Here is a 21,547-nt window from a genome sequence, read left to right as displayed (position 1 = left end):
ATCCTGATGCTGGGAAAGACAGAAGGCAAAAGAAGGGGATGGCAAAAGGTGAGATGGCTGGATAGCATTACTTATGTAACTAACACAAAATTGAGCAGACTTCGGAGGATGGTGGAAGAGAGGAGGGCCTGGCGTGACTTTGTCCATAGGGTCGCAATGAGTCAGACTCAACTGTGTGACTGAACAACAAAAAAGTTTTATTGATAAGACAAAGACAAAAATAAGGAGTAAGCATATCGCCATAATCTAAATTCAAAACAAATAAGAAAATTTCAGACCATATAACATTTCCAATTAACTAGCAACTGTATCTATCACAAAAGAAATCACTTCTGTAGTGTGTGTTTTTGTGTGTGTGTAAGGTGTCATCAAGCTGAAGCCAGTTTACAGCGACCTCGCAGGGTTTTCAAGGCAAGTGATTAAGCAGAAGTGGTTTGGCACTGCCTTTCTCTGCAATGTCTTCCTTGGTGGTCTCTCATCTAAATACCATCCCTGTGTAGCTTCTGATGAGATTGGGCTATACTATAACATTCCACATCCCTCAGTCCTCTCACAGCCATACAATATCAGGGCTTTCATTAACATAGAAGAACATTTTCCAATGAATTTATCAGAATATGAAGAGCCTTCTGCATGCACTGCAAACTAGAAACTATCCAATGGGCAGGGTCCTTGTCTACTCAAAGATTCCTCATTTTTAGTAAGGGAAACGCAAGATCCAACCCATAAATAGTAGCTCAACAGGAAAGTCATACAATATGTATGAGAAAACAAATGGTTTAGAATTATTGATGCTTCTCACTATATAAAAGGTCAAATTGTAGGGGAAAATGGATAACTAGTTTTGAAACAAAGATTGCAGTTCTTTTTCTAAGATTGGCTTGGATCCAAAGAGCTACTTAGACTCATGTAAGGGCTTACATTAATCCATGACATTCTTTAGTAATCCCCAATCTGCTTTTAAAATTCTCTTCACGGGAGGCAGGGGCTTCTGTTCAAGATAAAAGGCACATTTTACTCACCCTCACTGGATTGTCCTAGACTCCTCTTTTCTTCACCTGCCCAATTGGACCTCAGAGATTTGGGGAGGATAAGGTTGACTGGACATACATTTGTGAGAGCTGCATGGTCTTCCATTTGAAGGTAATGGCTGACACATTGTGGTGCAAGAATTGTTTTTGAGAAACAGCCAAAGAGGAAGAGAGGCTTCATTAAGGCATATAATGGTGCCTTACCACATACATAGTTAGTCTTGGAAGCAGTCCCATAGCCATAGGGAGTATTTCGGGGCAATGCCTCTATGGATGAGTGCTGCCCACACAGAAAATTCAAAAGAATATATTTTTTAAAAAAAATGTAAGATGTGTGTTGGGTTTCCAAAATGATCCTGGGTACAGTCAGGGAAACTTCAGTCTCATTTCCTTCTTTTTCTGGGCTGAAAAATAAATAGGTTTTTAAAAATGTGAAATGAAATAAAATAAAATTGCAAAATGCAAAAGAAAGAGAATTGGGGATTTCCCCTTCCCTGGCTCATGTAGACAAGGAAGCCAGTAATGACAGTGGAGGGGGGGGGGGCGGGACAGCAGCCTTCTGCCCTCTTGAAGCCAAGTCATCTTCTGCTGCTGCTTTCTGTGGGTGGGAGCGCCATTCTGTCAGCAGCTTCCATCTCTCTCTCTCTCCCCAGCTCCCCTGCCTCACAGGATTTCGCAGCACCCCACCACCCAAAATTTTATGGCTATACACCTGTTTGTGGGATGCTGGATCTTGGCCTTTATCTACTTTGATTTAATCTGGGTGATTCACCTAGGACATAATAAGTTGCATCCACCATTTATGATAGTGGATTGGCATGTCTGTTGACAGAGGAGGGGGCAATTTTTGACTGTCAGGTGGCAGCAGCAATGAACTGGGCAGTGAGGAGGCCCTCCATCCCCACACTGTCCAGCTCATGCTGGCTGCTCAGCACCACCAATGAGCTGTGGGGGCACAAGTCTTGCACTCTGCCCCCTAGCTAGTGATTCTGGGGCAGAGTGCAAGCCTTGTCCTCAAGTTTTACCTGGGGCCTCATAATCACTATGACCTCCACAGAGTGCTTCAGATTACAGGCATTGTGTAGAGGTTCATCCCATGAAAGATATCAGATTGAAGAATATGGAGCTCTGAAGATTTTCCCTACATCAAACAGAAACTCAGTGGCAAACCAAATCATACATTAAAGTCTTGTAACTCAGTCTTATTTATGTTCAGTTCGAAGCAATAAAACAAAATGGCTTTACTCCCAGGTAAGTGTACATGGTGCCATAAACCATGGCTGTAATGTTCATAACAATTATTCCAGAATAGGTCTATCGATTAGAACAGAGCCCATATCATGCAGTACAGATAACAAAAAACTAGGCGCTGAAGAGCTAAATTGACATTTCCAGCAAAGGCTTTTAAAAATGAGCCATCACAATAGCATAGACAGTTTATCAATAAAATCTGTATAGTGGTTTGTCGTCTAGCATGATCTCTGTGAACTGAATTTTGTAAAGGAAGGAGCTGAAACATTTTGCTTCAGGCTCAATATGTCTCACTCCCTTGTTGACTAAAAAGCAAAGCCTAACTTTATGCCATTAGCTATCATCTGACACTTAGCAAACAAGACACTGATTTGCTTCACTAGAAGTATAGAATGTAAAAGTCAACTATTTGAATCAATTCAACAAACATGGAATTAAAAACATAGCTAATTTTAAAAACCTGAAGAAATTAGTCACATACTTTCAAATTTATTCTTTTTGATACAAATCGAAAATATTTCTGAATGTGGTGATTCATTAATGAAACCAATTGTCCAAACAAACTATGCTTGTATAAAGAGTTAGTGCAAAAGCTATAATGTCTTATTATATGTATCTGATTTTAACCTTGTATTATTGACTGTTGTTACCCACTCAGAGCCCATTCGGGAAAGTGCGGGCTATAAATAAAAATAAGTAAATAAAATACAAGAATATGAAAGAGCACAATAAAGTTAGTATTCCAATTAAATGAACAGTAAGAGATTAAAAAAATAAACACAGACTTGGATGCACTTGATAAGGGCATTGAGGCAGCTCTCAAATGGGACACATTAAAACACAACAGAGGCTTAACTAAATCATAACAGAAATCTACTGTACATACGTATTTACAATTCAGAATATATGAAGAAATGATAGCAATCCTTGCCTTCAAGGAAGGGGGAGCCAAGCCTTCTCCAGCGTGTCTTTCAGAAGATGATGCATGCCATGTCGTGGCTGGCAGGGCCCAGGCGTGGTGCTCTGTGATCGTGTGGGGGGGAGGTGGGCACCATGCTGAGGCGCTGCACCTTCGGGGGGTGCAATGGAGCATGGTCCTATGTTGCAGCACTGCGGGGGGTGGCGGGGGGTCACCTGCCTGGGGCACCATGCGCCCTTGGGCCGGCGCTGGTCAAAAGATATATAAAAAAAGGATGAATAAATAAAATGCCCTTCAGTTTTGTCAATGGCACTCCAAATACATTATTTTAAAATCAGTGGAAAACATGGTGAAATAAACATATACTTTGACAGCTAGTAGAAGGCAGATCCAGGGTAGGTGACTATTGTGCAGAGCCCCCAAAAGAGTTGTATTTTTTCATTTTTCCCATACACGAGGGCTACTGCTGCAAAGAGACTGACCACTATGCATGCTTCTTTTGACTGAGTTTCAGAGAGTAGCCATGATGGTCTGCAGTACAACAGCTAGATTCAAATCCAGTAGCACCTTAGAGACAAACAAGATTTTTTGGGGGGAGGGTGGGTATAAGGTTTCAAGAGTAAAAGCTGTGACAAAGTGAACTTTGACTCTCAAAAGCTTATACCCACCCACCCCAAAAAAATTCTTGTTGGGCTCTAAGGTGCTAGTAGACTAGAATTTAGTTGTCTGGAGTAAAATACTGATTGTGGAATCTTTCAAGAAACAATTACTATATTTTTAAAATCTGAGACTTTACAAAAATGATAGTGAAGCCCCAACAACTCTGCAATTGTAGCTCACAAAAGTACCACCATTAGCTTTGATAATTTAATGATGATAAAGGGGCTTGTAACAATGTTTTTTTTCAAGCAAAAAAATGTTGTTTGACAGAGAATGACAGAATTAGAGTAAAGGCCTGACAGATGACACTGGTGTTCAAAATAGTTAAACAGGTCTGACCTCCAGCTATTCTAAGAGTCTCTCGTGAGAAAGAAAGACACAGAGGAGTAAGAATTGCTTATCAGAATAGATTAATGATGCAGCTTGCAAGTAGGGAAGCAAGAATGTTAAAAAGAAAACAAAAATGTATCATTGATATGTCCTTTTCCCCACTAAAAATAGAGGAAGAAATCATCACACTGTTTTTCACAGCTCCATTTTATCACATAAAAAGTAACCTACGCCAAAAGAGTATGATTGTCCCACAGCCACTCAGTCATCTTCTTGACTGAGTGGGAAAATGATCTTTGGTATTTTAATTCTAATTTAACATTAATCAAAACACCACACTGGCACCCAAATTTTGAAACACACAAAAATTCTCTTAACTAGCATCACTGTTGAAAACATTCATTTTCACTGAGTATTCAGACTGTTACATTATTTTAGATACAGTTCTATTTAGTTGTACCTTAGTTTGTCTTAAGGCTAATCATGGGGCAAACTCTGTAGCAAGGTAATCTTATATCATTTCAGAAAACAGAAACCATGTTAGTTTCACATGCTTCTGAAATGAGTAAAAACGCTGTACATCAAACAACATACAGACTATGCTCTTATGTGTTTTTTTTCTTAGTAACCAAGTACACATGCTTGCATATGAATACATGTCTAAAAAAGAAATGTTGGATGCACACAAGTTAATGTTGATTTGCAGATAGGCTATTAAATAAACTTTAGATGCCAAAGACGCACTATGTTAATTGAATGCATCCAAATGAAAATTAAAGTTGAAACTCAAATACTTTATAACGGGGTGGCCAACGGTAGTTCTCCAGATGTTTTTTGCCTACAACTCCCATCAGCCCTAGCCAGCATGGCCAATGGCTGGGCCTGATGGGAGTTGTAGGCAAAAAACATCTGGAGAGCTACCATTGACCACCCCTGCATTATAATACAAGCTGAGGACTGTTGAACATATGAAACTGCCTTATACTGAATCAGACCCTCGGTCCATCAAAGTCAGTATTGTCTACTCAGACTGGCAGTGGCTCTCCAGGGTCTCAAACTGAGGTTTTTCACATCTATTTGCCTGGACCCTTTTTAGTTGGAGATGCTGGGGATTGAACCTGGGACCTTCTGCTTACCAAGCAGATGCTCTACCACTGAGCCACCATCCCTCCCGTTAGATCATGATGCAAACAGAAACTCCTTTTTCTTACTACAGAGACTTTGATATATGGTTTTATATTACCAGTCCAAAATGTAACTTATTGCAGAATATATGAATTGGCAATAAATATCTTTGTTCAATAGATCACTTTTTAATTGCCTTTGTTCCTATGAAGATATGCAACTGATACATGTTCTCCTGAATGAAACTCATTGTCATGGGTGCTGGGGACCCTGCAGAGGAAGACGAGTCTGCCGAGGAAACTGTACCCCTGCCACCTGCACCAGTACCCCTGCCTCCTGCTGAAGAAGATCCCAGCCCCCCTGCCTCGCCCTCTCGGGTGGCTCATGTGTGTGACCACCTCCGTCAGGACCTCAGGGGAGGGCGGCACGCTCACAAGCAAGACGCTCACAAGCAAGACGCTCCCTGAGTCCTGAGTTTTGAGAGGATTCTGGCCCTCCTAGGAGCAAGGATGCTTGAGTTGTAACAGGATCCTGGCTGCCTCCCAGAGCCAGCAATTAGCCCAAATGGGCAACAGCCAGCAGAGGGCTATATAGCTGTGGGCTTTGGGAGGAGGCTTTGTGGAAGCAACTAGTCATCTCCCTGACGTTCTAGCATCCACTCCGGCTTGACTTTGATTCCTGACTCCCTGACTTTGGCTTTTGACTTCTGGACTCCCTGACCTTGGCTTCTGGACCTCGGACCTGCGATACTTGCACAGCGATTTGGATTTGGCACCTTGGACACTCCTGCTTCGGACCTCGGACTGCCTCTGGACTTTGCCTGACCCGGCCCCAGCCGTGACACTCATGGAGTTCAAAAGGTCAAACTCTAAACTTTGAACTTCATGCATCTCAGTTCCAAACCTATCAAGTACTTATCTAACCTGCAGCCATTCATAGAAGATCTATGGAAGCAAGAGACTTGAATGGAGGATATCCAGAAAGCTTTCATTATCTCATTATCACTATTTTTGTCAGCCAGCTCTACAAAACAATGTCTAAGTTAGCAGAATTAGTTTTGAAAGAGCGAGCCATGGAACTTTGTTTCCTTCCTGTTTAAAATTGTACAGTCCAAGTCACATGATATAGTTGTCTCTTGGAAGCCATTTTGAACTGTTGCTTGGGGAAGGGGTTGTAGCTCAATGGCGGACCACATACTTTGAATGCTGAATTTCCAATTTTCAGTTCCTGACATCTCTGGTATAAAAATTCACAAATAACAACATTGCTCAACAACCTAGAATGGTGTTACCAGCCAAAGTTGACTGTACCAGCCTATAATAACTAACAATCTAACTTGGTATAAGATTTACTCACCATAGTGAATTGCAACCATGTGACAAGTTGTTTCTTGTTCCCAGATCACAATACAGATCTGGGGATTTCCTTCATGTTTACACTAGTTTTCATGGTTTGTCAACATAGAAGGCTCTTGGAGGCTGAAAGAGGAAGCACTTTAAAATGGTATACATATAGGCTTCCCAACTCCCCTCTCCCCAAAAAAACGGAAACGGGGGGAGGGGGAACGGCGCCGGGGAGCATGGTGAGCCGCCCCATTCCGGAGCGGGTGAGGACGCCGCGCCGCTGCCGCCCCCTCCCCGCCCACCGCAGCTGCCCAGGCTGAGCCCATCTCGGAGGAGCAGCCAAGAGGCGGCAGCAGCGCAGGCAAAACCAAAGAAGGGAAGGGCGGAGGCAGGCCAGGAGCATGGCGAGCTGCGAATCCGGGCCCTTCTAGGACCCAGACTCGCGGCTCGCCATGCCCCCGGCCTGCCTCCACCCCCCTCCGATTCCACCCCAGAGGCGGAGCGGGCGAGGCCACCACACCGCTGCTGCCTCTTCTCCGCTCGCCGTGGCTGCTCCTCCGAGATGGGCTCAGGCTGAGCCCATCTCGGAGGAGCAGCCACGGCGAGTGGAGAAGAGGCGGCAGCTGTGCAGCGGCATCGCCCGCTCCGAGACAGGGTGGCTCGCCACGCTCCCCGGCGCCGTTCCCCCCTCCCCCTAGCTCCACCCCCAAAGTCCCCAGATATTTCTGGGGTTGGACTTGGCAACCCTATATACATATGTTGTTTATGCCATGAACATCAACCTATTTTTTTAAAAAAAAGGTTTGTGCCACTGCAGAATCTCATGCATGCTACTTAGAACTCTACCCAAATTTTAAAACTTCTGAGTACTTCCACTGTTTATCAAGATGTTTTCATATAATAAACAAATTAATCCCACTATTGTCTGGATAACAAACCTTAAAACATTAATAAAGCAGTATGTAAATAGGCAGAGGATGTTATGAAAATCTTAGTTACACAATCATAACTTTTAAACTAAAATATTTAAAGGGAAAATCAGACTTTATGAGGCACAACAGGTAAAAAGCAGAAAACTTACAAAAACATTAAAAGGCACCAAGATCAGCAAAATATCCATATTTTACATGATTTTAAAACATATTTTACATGATTTTTAAACATGGCTTGGTAGCAGGCCTTAAAGTCAGAGATGGCACAAAACTTACTAGAAAAAGAGCCCTGAGTTTCACTCACCATGGTAGATTGCAATCTTTGTGGCGTTTTGAAATCAAGATAGCTGTGACAACTAGTGTGGTGTAACAGCATGAGTACAGAGTAGAACTTAGGAGGCAGTGCTGGATTAAACCCTGTGGAGGCCCCTAAGCAGTCAAAATCTTGGGAAGCCCCTTGCAAATTATCTCAGAGTTGGAGCTGCCCACCGCACTGCAGCCTGCAAGCACTTTCCCAAAAGCCCTTTTTACAAAACTGCAGGTGAGCAGCAGAGAGAGGCAAACTTGGTGATGACGCCAGCAGTAGCCACACCAGGCAAGTTGGGCAAAGAGCAGCTCAGTTGCTGATTGCACATGCAGGCTGCGAGGGCTGCAAGCAGAAGGGAAAATGGGGGGAAAGTCAACCCGGGGCCCCTAAAGGCATAGGGACCCATAGGCCAGTGCCTACTTGGCCTAATTGTTAATCTGGTCCTGCTAGGAGGCTTCTTCGTTTGTTTGTTTTCTTTGATTTGTTCCCCACCCTCTGCCAGAGGCAGGTTCAGGGTGGCTTACAGGTCACATAATTGTGATGAGACCAAGAGATAAAGGTTTAAAATCCAACATTTAAAATTCAATTCCAAGCTAAAACCCAGAGTAAAAATTACCAATAGCAACACAAAAATAGGAACCTTCTGAGCAGTGTCATGGGATGTTAAGTACTGGCCACTAGGTTGAGCAGACAGCAGGGGAGGCCAAAAGAGGCCAGGTTCAAATTCCATTCATCTATGAAAATCATCAAGTGTCCTTGAGTCTCTGGAAGACATTGTCCAGACACATTTCTAATAGTCACCTAGTTAGGACAATATAGTAGGTGGGAGTGAGTTGAAAGTGTTTCATATTCACCTATTGCCATAACAGCAAACAAGCAACCTGAAAATGAAGTTTCTTTGGCCTTAGATGTATGGAATTTGTCTAATTAGCTTTCTGAACTTGGAAATTTAGCATGTGAAGACAGCAATGCTTGAATGACATACACTATTCTATTAGAGGAAGTGGAAAATAAAACTAAAACATTCTGAAGCTCAAATTGCTAAAAACCAGGGCTTTTTTTTTTTAGCAGGAATGCACAGGAACACAGTTCCAGCTAGCTTGGTATCAGGGGGTGTGGCCTAATATTCAAATGAGTTCCTGCTCAGCTTTTTCTATACCCCCCCCCCCCCCGCTAAAAACTAATTTCTCAGAAGGTGGCTGCATGTACAGTTGTAAGTTGGCTTCTCAACAGGTAGTTTCACATTGAAATCTGTTATGGCACTTGGACAGCTTCTGGGCACATCACTGGTTTCTCCATTGCTCACAGAACTATGAGAATGCTTTGACTTGCTTGAGTCTGTCTGCTCTCTTCTTCCCTAGAACTCTGCTTGGATCCATTCTTCTTGCTTCTTTCTGTGTTCTCCAGGGGGTTTTAACCTGGATTTTGACCTGGATTTGAAGAACTCTACAACTTGTTCTATATGCCACAAGGGACTTAAAGCTTATGTTTATAGTACAACAGCTTCATCCTGTATCATGTGACTAATCACTTTAAACTGAGGGGAATTTCAAAAGAAGTTTGTGATATGGTGTAAGGACCTGCTGTTCAAGATAAAAAAAGTTTTTAAAAGATAACTCAACCCGTAAGCCCTAGGCATGCCTAAAATAGTTTTTTATATCCTAGTTCCAATGCTGAATCCAGTGGATTATGTTATCTATTTTTTTTTTGCCAAAACAGTTTAAAAGAAACTGATAAAATAGCCAGGAGAAGCAGAAAATGCTTCTGACAATGTGTCAAATTGTGATTTGCTAGCAGCAGCATGTAAAACTGCTAGAGGTTATATTCATAGAACCTCACTGAATATGATTTATTGGGAAAACTTCAAAAGCCACTTGTACATTAAAAAAAAGTTTGATACTCTAACACTCAGAGCTCAACCTATATAAGTAATAAAATAGCAGCCCTCCAGCTATTTCAAATAAAATAATAAAGAAATGTTCACTTCTGCATTATTTCCTATCCTTTGACTCCACATTGTTCCCTAGACATTCATTCATCTTGCCAAGAAGAGGGTGAAATGGAAAATCATTCTGGTCACTTTTATTTGCATTATTTTGCAAAGAAAAGTGGGGCAAACAAAAAATAATAATTAGTTTAAAGATACACAACATATCAAGTATCATTCCAAGTTCTAAACTATACTTCCCCATTAAATACCTGAATATCTGGTTTCCATACATTAAAATGTTATCTAAAATAAACTGGGCATTCACTGCTAAAACTGCACTATTTTGATTTGCTGGCTGAAAGGCAAGTGAAAAAGTAATTTTTTCTACTTCCAAGTTGTTGTTTTTTTTTATTAGAACAATTCTCCTGTCATGAATGAAATGTTTCAAATGAGTTTTCCAGAATTTTTCCTCCCCCTCCACAAATTAAACAAGAATCTTTTTTATGTATTATGTGAATCTTGTTTTGCCCCAGAAACATTATTTGAATTACCCTAGTTTGAACCCTTGTGCTGATCTTAAAGCAGCCCAAGATACATGCACACATTATAGTTTTATCACCAGCAACAAATTTGTATTGTTGTGTCCCACTGAAAGTAAATAAAAATGAAAGTACTTGATATCATTGCTTCAGTTATTGTAATGACTATGGCAGATCTACAGACTACAAAAGTTTATCATGGATATCATATTTTAATATGATACCATAAGCTATCATGGATATCATATTTTAATACACATAGCCTTTCGGTATTCATAGCTTATTTAATGATTCTAGGATATATTTTTAAGAAACTGTCAGAGAAACTAGAAGATAGGATTTGGTTTCCCCTGTAAAGCTAAGTAGAATTTCATCACTAGATTTAGACAAAATAAGATTTTCTTCCTCCAAGTTCCATCTTGGTTCATTAGAGTTACCTCTACTGCTTTCTCTTTTTCATTGATCATCCTATCAGCATATATCATCTTAAACATTAATAAATAGCAACTTGTATCCTATGAAGGACCCATGAAGCATTTTTCCTACAATACTCTCCCCTGCCAGCCCAGAATGAGGAGGGGCAATTTTACCTTTTCTTCTTCCTCAACTAAGCCTCCTGTTCCATACAGCTATTTGTTCATGTGTGTCTTTGCAACCCCAGGAATTACCTTTCTGGGGGTCAAACAGGGGAAGTAAAGGAGGGGGGGAATGGCAGGACAAATCAGTGTTCAGCATGATTCAGACCTCTGTTTTATTCGATATTTTGCATCATAAATTGAACCTGACATTAAACTTGAATATTGTTGGGCCAAAACAAGACATTCTGCCAATACCTACTACAACACTGGAAATGGCAAATAACCCAGAACCTGTTCTGATCCTAGCCTCTTGCCATATCATCCTATCTTCTGGGAATGCCGGCTTTTAACTTTACTTGCCTGACATTAATACCTGACTCTAACACTACCCTAACCTTGCCTGATCTGAAAAAGTCTAAGGATGATTTAATGGTAAGCCAAAAGTCCTTTTGGTTCTCCCATGTTATTTATGTAAGTTAATGCCATTAAAGATGGCTACAAAATGTAACAGGATCAATTTAAAAACATACCCACATTGGAGACACTGTTGGTTTTGCTCACAGATGTGAAAAATGAAACACAAGTTTTTGTGTTATCTGTCCTAAGGCCTCTTTTTAACATTGCGAAATCACCAGAAGGTAATTTAACATGCCCAGCCAAAAAACCAGCATGGAAAACTGAGTCATTGCTAGAGATGGCATAATCAGTGGCAAATCATTAATTCAGAATGAATATGCCAAAAGCATGACTATTATAGAGGCTTTCAATGTTCCAGTAAGAACAAGAGGGCAGAGCTGACCATATCTCATATTAAGGCCCCATGCAGCAGGTAAAATAAGAGAAGGGGCAATTGCAGGCAATGGTAGATATTTTAAAGTACATTTTTATTGTCCTCCAAAGTCTCAAGTGCAGGCCCCCTTAATCTCTGAGTGTTTCACATTTCTCCATCTTGCTTAATGTAACACTAGCCAGAAGCATACCCTTCAGGATGGAGGTTTTTATTCATGGGAAACCATTGGTTGGATAGTCCCATCAGAAACAATTGCAAGGGAGCAATCTCCCCACTGTGGCACTTGAAAAACTGTTTGCTCTGCACTGATTTCCTTTTAACACAACAGTTTTTCCATTCCACACTGAATCTTAATAATGTTAAGGCTTTAGTACTGAAACTCTTGCAAAACATAGTCAAGACTTTTAGTTAAATCCTTATATTAGTTACAGCAGGAATCTTGTATCTTCCTTCTGGAATCTGTCAGAAAAGACAAACATATTATCAACGTCTCTATAGGTAAGTAGCTTGAAACACAAAAGAAGGTAACACTTCTTCACTGTAAGTTGGTAACAATCTTAAAGAATCACTGTAAGCAGACTTTCATGTTAGTTCCTTAATTTAAACCCATCTTCATTGCAAGTTATCACTCTAAGCCCAGCACAGTGCTTTATATTTTTATATGCTAGAATCTGCTGGCAGGTACTATGAGATTTCTGAAGATGAAAGAGATTGACATGAAACGGGCTCTCACATACTGTTTGGTCTCTTTGATGACACTTGGAGGCTCTTCTGGCTTTTACCTTGGTTCTCAAGCTGTGACAATTCAGATAAATGAAATTTTAAATAAGTCATTATGTACCCACTCCTGCAGCACTGAAACCAAAGTGAGATTTGGCATCGACTAACTGAAGCAGGAGTGGGGGGTCAAGAAATGCATTTGAATGAAGCTGCCTCAGTGACAAGAATGATTCAAAACTCATTTAAATTCAAGAAATCTTGTTTGACGTCAATGGGATTTGGGCAGATCAGCTTCACAGAAAGTTGATAATATAACAACCATATAAAGACGTGGTTTAATACAAATCATTTTAATAGAACTAATTTTAATACAAATTAATCATTACAAATAATATAAAGATAAGATATGTATCTGACTCTAACACCACCCTAAGCTTTCTTGATCTAAAAGGGACTATGGATGATTAAATTGAAAGCTGAAAGCTCTTTTGATGCCATTTTGAAGTTGGGATTGGGAGTACTGTGGTTTAGCAGATTCTTTCAATGGGTCATGCTTGCCAATGAAACATACCCGCATATTTTTTAAAGGCAGAATGATACCTACCATCACATGAAGGTTCCAGGTGGATTCACTTACCTTCTTCAGGAAATGGAACCAGTATCAATACAGTCCTTAGCTAGAAGCTACTAAGGATAGCCATATCCAACAAATAAAACAATATTAAAGAGAGTCTGACAGTTGAACATTCCGATACACATACAGACTGCATGTCTTCTCCAAACATTCATCTCAGCCCACTGACTGACAAGACCTAGAAAGAAGACAAATAGAAGACAAACAGAAAGAGTTCTTGAGATTGTGACTGATACAGCATCACCTTGAGATGCCAAAGATTAAAAGAAGGAATTATGTTATGAAGATGCCAATTTATTTATACAAAAACAAAACATGTAGAAATATATGTTTACAAAAAACAAAACAAAACCAAGGCTTGGAAGGCTCAGCAATATTGTTGTGGTTGCAAGCCTTCCAAGCCTTGTTTTGTTTTTTAAGTAAAACCAAGGGAGTGGGGAGCAGGAGAGTGGGAAGCAAGGGAGTGGGGAGCAGGAGAGTAGGGAACAGGCCAAAACAACCCTCAAAAAATCTGGTCTCCCACTTCTGTCTTGTCCCTAATGGAGGAGGACTTGCTGGAAGAGACCCAGCAACAGCCAGAGACTCACTAATGACACAACTTGGTCCCACTGTGGAAGCCACTATACAGTTGTACCTAGCCTGGCCCAGTGGCAGCAGCCACCGCATAACTGCGTCCAGCCCTGCATCAATCATCATTTGGTGGTTGCAGCCACTGAACAATTTGGCCAGACTTTTCTCAGGGAAAGGCTACCAGGGTGAGGAAAGGATGGGAAGCTGGAAGACAGGGGACAGATAAAAGTAGATTGACTAGGTGGGAGATAGAAGGCAGTAAGAAAATGAGAGAGGTTTTTTTGGGGGGGTGGGGTGCTGTGAGCCTTCCAAGTCTTGGAAAAAGAGGAAGTAATGGCATTGGTACAAGGTATACAGGAAAAAAAGAAATGTCCCCTCAAGACCTTGTCTCTCTCAAGTGCCCTATTTGCATACATATAATTCACGACAGAGATTATGTTGGAAAGGGTGTTCTCAAGTTCTGGTGGACCTGTTTCAAAATGCAGTTTCTGGGGAGAATGATTCATGTTAACATTAAGAAGATTATTGGCTGTGAGCTATGTTTTGGATCTTAATGACTCTGCTGTTTAGAAACACACGACAGTGATGTGACATGTACTTATGGAAAGGCAATCCACAATTTAATAGCAGCAGCTGCTCATCTTGTCATCACACAGGAGTAAAAAACAAAACAAAAAAAACAACAACCAGAACTCTCATTTAAGCATAGCTGAATTTAGAAGATTTTAGATATTTTAATTATTAAAAACTGCAATAAGTCACAACTCTGCAACAGAGATAAAAAGAGGATCGCTTTATGGACAAATGAAGACCTATAATGGCTTTTTTTTTTGAAGGGGGGGGGAGAAACACCACAAAACTGAGAAAACCAAACAGTTATAAATGCTTGTACTGGTATTAAAACAATTGTTTTGATGTACTAGTTATGTGAACAAGCAATGTAATGGCAGAAGGGAGGGGAATGGATATTTATGGTAGTTTTTTTGTTCTTTGACAAGATACATCCTTACTGTGAAGGTACAAAAAGTGGATAAATGGTGTATAATCTGTGCTTGAAAAGTATGTTCCTTTAATAACCTGATGACCTTGGGAATGTGTAGCTTCATCAGTGATGTTCCTTATAACCTGTGGCCTGATGTGGCCTCACATCCATGAGAGATCCCGCCTGATAGAGCTGGTGATGAAGAAAACTGGGATTAGTGGGACTTGATGAATGATCAAGAAGGCCCTGTATGCCAACTGCACTAATGCAAGCTGGAACAAATGTAGCATATTTTGCAAAGCTCAACCTGCTCTGGTAATCTGGTTTTACAGCTGCTGGTCCCAGATTCAATTCGCTACAGTACCTGACAGGTACATCTTACATAATGTGCAAAACAGGCTTCATCAGAAGTTCAGAGGAAAATCTGTTCTATGATGCAGAAAACAGAGCATGGGAAAGTATTAATTAATTACATCCTATAAAACTGAGAGATGTGCATAAACATAGGATTCCAGATTATTGGAGATGAAAAGGATGTAGCTTGAAGCATTTATCATGTGAGAAACTGTTGTTGAGTGATAAAGCACATTTTCCAGTGTCTGTAACCAGACTACATTAAGGATCACTGAACAGTTGTATATTTCAGAAGCATTTAGCACTTCATGAAACTGGAAGGGAAAGCTTGCATAATGATTACAAACTGAAGAAGATATTCAATTAACAAACCAAAGTCAGTTATGAGCTGTTTGAAATACACAGAATATCGAGCCATCATCTGTTTCAGATCCATAGGTTTTCACTCACAGGCAGAAATATGCCTGCAACGTGAATTTACTAATCCTGTTAGATGTACTCAAGTGAAAATAACTGTCATCGGGTATTACATTTTTACATAATGGTATAGTGACTAGGCTAGCACTTCAGAAATATTTTACAGCCATCACTTGCTTTCAAGAGGGGAATCCTAGCTTGCTCACAGTGCAGAAGCAACATCCATTTGTAATATACTGAATATGGGAAGCAAAAGATAAAGACAGAGCAGTCAAAGCTAATGCCAATGTTTCATGCCTGTTTACCAACGTTGGCGATCATGCTTTCGACAGACACAGAGAGCGTAAGGAGAAGAAGGCTTGGGAGGAAAGAGAAGAGAAGAAGACATGCTGAGTTGGAGATGTTAATGACACATTGAAATGAACTATCAGCCAGACAACTGGAGTTATGTGATTTGAGGCAGGGGCAGGAATTGTTTTGAAGAAAAATAGGTGGTGGAACTCATTAGCATATGCCAGTCCACCAGCCAAAAGCAACCCGATGCAACAAAGGAGAGCCCCAAGTGAAATCCAGACAGCCTAAGCAGGCCTTGCTCTCCTGGGGCTCTCCTGGGCTGCCCCTCCCCCAGTCAAAAGGCCAGCAAGCCACCTGCTGCCCAAAATCACATAAGAAGTGAAGAAAGGTTGGTGTGGGCTTCTCCATGGGGTTAATGAGGGCTGCTGGGGGCATGGCAAAGCTCCTGGTGGCTGGCTGGCTGCCCGCTCTCCTAATCAGGGATTGTTATACAGCTGCACCTACTATTCAATGGACAAGGTAGGTGGGGAGGAAGAGGGGGAACCCTCAGAAAGGTTCAGGAGCTGTGCTCCTGTGAGCTCCAGCTGAATCTGAGGCCTGGGTAGAAAGAAAGTTCAGGAGTACCAAGGCAGGGTTAAGCCATCACGTGTAGGAAGTACTGAAAGCCATTGTTATATCTGACACCTAGTTTTGCCCTAAGTTTTCTCGGGTCCTTTATTTGAATTACAAATAAAACAACTGCTGCCTTCAAATATAAAAGCAATTTCAGACAAATATCATTAGGATCCTGCATACTGCTTGTGTGGTTGTTTGAGCTGCACACTGGGAGCTGTGCGAAATTTAGTGAAATGGAGCTTTTCTTTCAGAGCCAACCACACTTTTTCCTGAATGAACATAAATACAGAATGTTATGTTAAACAACGTGCTCTTGATAACAAGAGCCTACAAGGCGGAACAAGCCTATAAGGTGGAACCCTGAAAGTGACATCTGGCCATCAGGATATATATATTACTGTAATGTAGCACTCCTAATTTATTGTGGTTTTTAAATATTTATGTAACTGTTTTTAACCATATTTATTAATTGCATTTTACTATATGAATTGTATTATTATAATCATGGTACACACCATGTCTTGTGAGCCGCCCTGAGCCTGCCTCGGCGGGGAGGGTGGGATATAAATAAAAACTTATTATTATTATTATTATTATTAATTAGACGTTGATATTTCCAGTCAGTCTTCCAAAACATATCACTAACCAAGTCACAGCCAGTCAAAGATGTCTGCTAGATATTTTGAAAGTTGACAGTATTTTCACAGTTTGATTAAGGGCTTGTTTAAAACAATTACACCCCACTTCTCTCTTTAGACTCAAGGTGGGTAACAATATAGCACATACCGGTACTTGTGGTGCTGAGCACATTTTTGATATTCCACTGATCCTAAGACCAATTTCAGTTGGAGAGTCATAGAGGCAACACAACAAAGAACCTCATTAATTTTCTAAAGAAAACCCTCAAAAGGTCAATCAGTAGAGCTATTGTCTGCACTAATCCAAATGGCCACCCGATATAATAGCTGACACAGCATTTTAGCCCTAAAGACTTAAATTACTGCAGGAACAAACTGACCCAGCAGAGGGGAAAAAGTCACACAAAAAAGGAACTGGCCTCTGAAAGCAGAGCACACTCTTTGTGAGCTATCCATGACAGTTAATCTTTTTTTTCCCTTTTTTCCCTTTTTTGGACGGAGGTATCTAAACAAAACTAGGATAGTTGCTCAATTGGCTGCTTATTCAGTTTCTGGGAAAGTTTCTTGGGCCAAAAAGATCTCAAAAACTTTTCACATCATATCATAACTTTTCACAATTTGCAACCAAACTCTCTCCAGTGCAAGAGCTCTCAAATGCCTTCAACGATCTACACAGACCCACAAGAGATCTAGGTAGATTCAACAAATAATTTCTGGTTATTTTGCACAGTGTACTTGTTGACTAGATGGGATAGGATAATGCAGTGGTCTAAAGTGGTCTTCCCTTTGCAGAAGCCCAGCTGTTCAGGGCCTAGAATTTTTTCCTGCAACATCTAGAGACTGAGATTGACTAATAGATGTTTGGAGTAAAGCTTGCCAATGATGGAGAGTAGGCTAATCGGCCTGTAATTGGCAGGATCAATGTGATCACCTTTTTTGTATAGCGGGACCACTATTGCATTCAACCATGCCAAGGGGATTATGCCAGTTAGATCTACAATTGTAAACAGAGATGCCAGGGGAGAAGCCCACCAGTCTGGGTCTAATTTTAAGATTTTGAAGGAAACGGCATCCAGGCCAGGAGCCTTTCCTAATTTCAGTTGTGTAATTAATTATTTTATTTCCTCTGGAGGGACAGGAGGCCAGTCAGGTAAATCAGCTAGAGGAAAATCAGATGGTTCAGCACAAGTTAAATCTTGATGGAACAGAACTGAGAAGTGCTGAAACCAAACATAAGAGGAAATGGCAGACATAGATGAGTCATCGGCCCGGAATGTACCCGAGACTATGGCCCAGAATTTATTAGAATTTTTTAAGGTAGTAGCATAGTATAGTTCTTTCCATTGAGTTTTAATGTAATTGTGCCTCTTTTTTGTGATAAGGTGGTGCAACTGAGTCTTGTGATGGCAAGGTCAGGGCCTTTGAATTGCGGTATAGGTTGTAAACTTTACGCAGTAGAGTTTTGTTTCTTTACATTCTCTGTCAAACCATCGGTGTGTAGAGTTTACTAGAATAGTTGCACCTCTACTTGGACACCCTGAACTGACACTCAGTGATTCAAAGATATAAGATGTTAAAGAATTGTAAGTTGATACAGATACATTAGGGTCAGATGCACATATTAAAGAGGATCTGTATTCTACAGCAGGACCAGAGCTAAAGAGTGTTGGCATTTAGTGTGTGGTCTCTTGAGACTGGAAGGAATAAAGTCTGCACACAGCTGCTGTTAGGCAAACTATATACACTATTTATTTACAGATATTTACACAGACTAACAAAGTGCTCTGCATATACAACCACCATCCATCCACCACACGTAGCACTGGGCTATATTACATTTATACAGTTCAGCACAGTTCATTATCCAATCAGCTTAGTGCTGAGTCATTATACTCTTCCCCCTTACATCATCCTAGCTGATGCAATTTGGAGGACTGTCAGCTGTCAACTGTCAGTAAGATCATCTATTGTCATGTAGATCATTGGTCTGATGACTGTATATGCTGACAAAGAACTGTTGGTTTTTCCAAACTGTGTGATCGTTCCATGGAATTCTGGGCAATAAGTCAGTCTTGTAAGGTTGCAAGGACAAGTTACAGGAGGGATAAATGTGAGGACCAATTTGAAGAGTCAAAATGGTCATTAATAATAAAATCCTCCAATGTAAAATCTTTGACATAAGGTTTCAATAAAGGAGAGATTAAAATGTAATCAGTTATGCTACAGCCCCTCGGGGAGACAAAGGTGAATTCTCCTGAATTTGGGTAGCCAATCAAACCATTTAACCAAATTCTGTTGCATTGCATACAGAATTTGGCAAGACAGATGCCTGCTGAATTTAGAATAGTGATGGTAAACAAGGACTATAGTAACCATTTAAAAAAACTCTCATATATTTTAATGCTCAACATTTTAAAATTTACAAACTTCATGTCATAATAAATTTCCATTCATATATTTCATATTGTTAATTAGGCATACTTCATGTTTTAATAGAGGTCCAATATTAACTTTCCATATTGCAAAAAAGTCATGTTTCATATTGTAAATTAGGCATGCTTCATGTTGTAAAAGAGGTCCAATATTAACATTTCCATATTGCAGAAAAAGTCTATGAGCACCTGGATATAGGCCCATTTCATCAGTAGACTTCCTCAGGAGTAATGCCTTTCTATGTTTTTTCAGGAGTAACAGCCATTAGTACTGACCAATGTTCATGATTCTTCTTATTACATCTTTACTCTCAATCTGGAATAAACCAAGATAATGACAGCACAAGATAGCACACAGCTGAATGGAACCAAAAATTCAAAGGTTAATATTTCAGTGAAAAACTTACCACTCCAAAACACTTAAGTGTGTACATTTTTCATATAGGAGCCAGAGCCAGTTCAAACTGATACTTTAACCAGATGCTAAAAGCCTTATATATATACCATAGGTATATATATATACCTTATATATAGCCTTATATATATACCATAAGGCTAAAAGCCTTATATATATACCATATACCATATATACCATAGGTAACTGCTAATGGAATGGTATTCCATCTGGCAAGGGTAAAAGGGCAAAAGTAGAATTTTTGCTCACAAGACTCTGAAGCTTAGAGGGAATATGGTATCGGGTGCAGTTATTTTTTCCTCTATTCACATTTATGTATAGTGTATGGCTTGGGTTTTAAAGATAAGACTAGAATAATGATTCTGAACATTAGGATGGTGATTTATGGTAGTCGATTTGCTTTTGGTGAAACCACACAATTTAGATCTTTGCAACTGATTGTTTGGTCTTTTACAGTAGACTTCAATCTTTCAAAGTCTTCAGGGGTGGGGAGGAAAAATAGTTAAAAGTTTAGGAATCGCTGTAATAGAATGTGCAGTCATATTTCAGATACTTAGGCAGAGGAAACTGCATCACTACCTGAGCAGATGCAAGAGGTAGTCTATAACTATTCCCAAGAGGTGACATGTCAGATAATTTATAGATTAAGGGTTTCTTTTGATCTGTATAATCATATTTTCAGTTTAGAGGTAATTGGCTTTAATGCAAATGGGGGAGGTCTTTTATGAGATAACTACAACAGAATAACTAAATTGGTAATTTATCCTGACTTCCTTCTCCAAAAATTATTTGCATTTATGATGGTACATTAATTTTCTTTACCTTATAAACCACATCAAGGGTCCTACATTTATGAACTTTAGCAAGGAGCTCTTATATCTTCATTCTGTCATCACAAAAATACTTGAGGATCTCAAAAGACCTCCCAAAACTGATAGAAAATGTATTGATACAATTGTAACTGATGCCAATATAGATGATATCAATATTTGTTTTAAGAGGGTTATATTTGGTTCAGCCAAACTAAATGCACACCACTAGTTTCTGGTATAAGATGATTTTTATGCTTCCATTATTTATTTGTACAGTGGTGTCTAGAAAATACACTTGTTATGTGAATTGATCCATGGCCCAGAATGATGGAGGTGTTAAAGTTGCTGAAGACCTAATCAAATGTTTCCAGTCCTTCTTTCCCATGTGTCCAGATGATAAAAATGCCATCAATAAATCTCAAATATAAGAGTAGCCACAACAAACCTTTTTGGAACTAAAATTCCCCCTGGTGGTGAAGAAACAGATTAACAAAGCCAGAATGATACCAAAAGAAAGCCTGTTATAAGACAGGCACCAAAGAGACAATAACAGAACAGCACTAATAGTCACATAACTCACCTAACTCAAAACAGTTCAACGTATCATCAACAACTTACAGCCTTTACTGAATAATGAGAAGCACTGGGGGGACAAATCTTTTCCTACACAAACAACTCCTCATCCACAATAATACATCTAACTTGAACATGGACACTGAAACCAGAGCTTGCAATAAATCCACGTGCCAACGTTGTTGCCACCTTTGCTGCCACATGTACCCCAACAACGATTTCTGAACCTAACAATATCAACAACACCATCTAGACTCATTCACTTGCAAATCTTCTAACACTGCATATGCCATTAAATGTCAACAATGCCTTCAGTTCTCTGCACAGGGCAAATATTTCAAACCCTGTACTGAAGG

Source organism: Heteronotia binoei, chromosome 9 (assembly GCF_032191835.1).
Source record: "Heteronotia binoei isolate CCM8104 ecotype False Entrance Well chromosome 9, APGP_CSIRO_Hbin_v1, whole genome shotgun sequence".
Classification (NCBI taxonomy): Eukaryota; Metazoa; Chordata; class Lepidosauria; order Squamata; family Gekkonidae; genus Heteronotia; species Heteronotia binoei.
The sequence above is the reverse complement of the archived record's forward strand: the minus strand, read 5'-3'. Positions refer to the sequence as shown.